At 39.3% G+C, this 3,448-nt stretch overlaps 1 pseudogene; it reads left to right on the top strand.

The window, feature by feature from the left end:
* Positions 1 to 205: 205 nt before the first annotated feature.
* Positions 206 to 780, top strand: LOC143690710 (BCL2/adenovirus E1B 19 kDa protein-interacting protein 3 pseudogene; annotated as a pseudogene).
* The last annotated feature ends 2,668 nt before the right edge of the window (positions 781 to 3,448 follow it).

Raw genomic sequence — 3,448 nt, 5'->3', positions numbered from 1 at the left:
GTTATTTCATTTCTCTGAGTCTCTAGGTTTTTTACCTGTAAAATTGCATTCATAATTTTCTTAAAGATTATTTTGAGATTAAAATTAAAATTACTACAATTGGTGACTTGTTCAGCAGGGTTGGGCTGACATGCTGTCTCCTGCCTCCCAGCTCTCTCCCAGCTCTGGGAGGGGAGGCACTAGTGCCGCAGCCTCCTTCCGAGCCATGTGGCAGAGTGGGGACCCTGGGCTGCAGGAGGAGAACCTACGGGGCTTGGGGATGGAGCTGCACTTTGGTAACAATGGGAACGGGGGCAGAGTTCTAGTCTTAGTGCGTACAATGGTGCCAAGAAAAATAATACTTCTGGATGCCCAGCAAGGATCTGGCCAGAGCAGCTGCAAGAGCTCTCAGTGTGTGAGCCCACCTCACCCACAGATACCCCAAGTTGCTCATGGAGCTTCTGAAGCAGACACCCATTGCATTGGGAGACAAAACAGCTCTCAGTCTGAGAAAGATTTATATTGAGAGAAGGAAAGAAGTTCAAAGCATCTTGAAGAAAATTTCAGCTTGGATATGGGATTGGTCTAGTCAGTCATAAAATATTCCCCCCTTCCCCCAAGAAATTTACCTCTTTAAACATCCAAGGCATGCAGCCATTCTCTATAAGAGAAACACAAGTGTGATAAAGAAAGGGGGCATTTTCTCAGCAAAATGCTTCAAGATTTCCTTCCCTCTCTGCTGGCCATTGGGTTGGGATCTGTATCACAAGGTGCCTGACCATCTCCACCGACACATTTTGATGAAGACTTTGTTCACACAGTGGGGATTTATATCTGAGCTTGCAACCAGCTAACTGGACAGAGGTCTTAACCCTTGGGTGACTGCAGGACGGGTGTTTACTTGTTGTGTAAATGTTGTATACCTAATTTAGTGAAATGAAAGGATAGACACTACACCCATGCTAACCTGTGAGCATACCTCTGAGATTGACAGATAGTAAGCAGATCAGAAAGAATTTTAACACTGATGTGACTGATATTGGAGAGTCCCTTTTCTTTGGAAATGACAAATATCTACGTATAAAATAACTTGGGTCATGATATATGTAGCAATTATACAAAAAAATCATCTGTAAACTTACTTCAGTTAGGCATTTTATATTTCAAAAGAACTAATGCTAATATTAAAATGATGTTATTACATTAAGGGACTTTTCCAAAATGAATTCTGTGCCCTTATATTCTCACACTATTGTAGAAAACACTTACGAGCTCAATATAAATGAACGGGGCTGTACTTCACTGTGGTAATTGCTCTTTAAGTAAGAAATAGAAAACCGAGGCACAAACACCAACTGTGATACAGTTAAAGTGCAGCGTTTGCTTCTGCAGTGCAGGGACTTCAGCCTCCAGCTGTAAAGTCACCTCTGGCGATCCCTTTGCTGTGGAAAGCACCTGCTCCTGCTTTGCTCTTCATCAGTGTAGAGTGCTGAATTTAACCTGAAATTCTGTGTGCTCTTAAAAGACTGGAAGTAGAAACAAAATAAATCTTTGCCAAAAGCTAAAAATAAAAATACCTTTTAAGTGGCAAGCCCTTGCCTGGAGGTGATAATCATGACACGTAATGTATTACTACTGGTCAAAATTTAAATGCTCATAACCAGCATTCACCTTAAAAGTATTCTGCTAAAATCTTAGTTTCAAAAAAATATATGATTTCTGGGCGGGCCGCGGTGGCTCAGCGGGCAAAGTGCTTGCCTGCTATGCCGGAGGACCTCGGTTCGATTCCCGGCCCCAGCCCATGTAACAAAAAACGGAGAAACAGAATACAATAAAACAAGAAAATGTTTAAAAATGTTTCCCTTTCTTCCTTCCTTCCTTCCTTCTATCCTTCCTTCCTTCTCTCTGTCTTTCCTTAAAAAAAAAAAAAAAAAAAAAAAAAAAAAATATATATGATTTCTCTGGGTTAAATTTATTTTTGTTAATAATAATGCCCCTAATTATTTTGTCATTCTAGATTATATTGATAAATGTATCTGTAGAATGCCAATATATAAAGACTTAAATGAATACATGTATGACAAAGATAACCCAAGTGTACAACCCAACAATAAAAAACAATTAAATCACCAGAAAACCATGCTACATTTTACCACTGATATGTATTTCTTCTGCCAAGGTTTACATTTAGGAAGGGTGCTTTTAGAATAAATTTACTTTCGTTATGTCTCTCCCAGAGACGGTCACCTAGGAGAAATAATTGTACTTGAAATAATAACTCTAGCGATATAGTGCTTTTCTGCTTTAGCTGAGTTCAGTAAAGGTGAAGAACCTTTGGCTTTAAGTCAATAAAACCTTTCATGGTTCAATATTACTGAATAGAAGGTCTCTGTGCATCGTAATTATATGAGTGCAAACTTGTAATGCTTCAATGTTTATAAAACTAAGTCTCTATTTTCAGACTTGCTCTCTTTAGTACTGAATTTCTTCAATTTACCTAACTTTCCCTTTTGGGATAACTGTTTTTGAAGTTTAATTGGAAAGATAATTTTTTTGGAAGTGCATAATGACCAATGATGCATCAATGACTTAAGTAACATTTGCCCCAAGACATACAAGCCCAAAGTTCAGAATGGGGATTCGCTATCAATAATAAGCTCTGTTCATTGTCTGCCTTCTTCTATAGGAAAGCCAGGACATTCAGTTCCTTCAGGCCTATGCTTTCCACGTGAAATTAATGCAGACTGCAAGAGGTGGCTAATATGATCTCTCAAACAGATCCAGGAAATTTCTACACCCAGCTTTCCTCTCTCATTACTGTAAATACTTCAGATTGTGCTGTTTTCACCGTGCACTGCCACCGCCACTGGGCACCACTATTATTTCTTTGGTATGACCTCAAGACCAGTGGCAATCAAAGCAAGCTCCATTGGGTGCCAGTTACCCTTAGGCACAGCTGCTCAGCCCAGGGGGAACTATTGACCCGATCAGGCACTACCTATTCCAGATACTAGGAGAAAAAAAGAGAGGCAGTGGAGAATATCCATTATCTTACACTACATGAGAGAAGCTCCAATGCAATGCTTAGCTAATTTAGCACTCACAACGTGGTAGACACTAGGCTTAATTATCTCATTTATGTCCACTACCACATTATGAAAAAATACTCTTGTCCCCTTGTGTGCTGTTCAAGAATACTCAGTGGAAGCAGCACTGATATTCACAACTACACATGACTCCAAAGATCAAGTTCTAAACCATCCCTCTAAATATTTCACAGATTTCTGGGGAAAGTTTCTTTCCATTTTTACTTACAGAACTTTCTTTACCTCTTGAATCTAGATAGAAGTCTATCGGCTGCTGAACATGAGAAATCCAAATGAAAAACACAACGCTCTATGGAGAACTGTTCCACCCCAACAACCGTGATATTGCATTACAAAGTCAAACTTATTTTAACTTATTTTCA

This window comes from Tamandua tetradactyla, chromosome 7, assembly GCF_023851605.1.
Source record: "Tamandua tetradactyla isolate mTamTet1 chromosome 7, mTamTet1.pri, whole genome shotgun sequence".
Taxonomy (NCBI): Eukaryota; Metazoa; Chordata; class Mammalia; order Pilosa; family Myrmecophagidae; genus Tamandua; species Tamandua tetradactyla.
The sequence above is the reverse complement of the archived record's forward strand: the minus strand, read 5'-3'. Positions and strand labels throughout refer to the sequence as shown.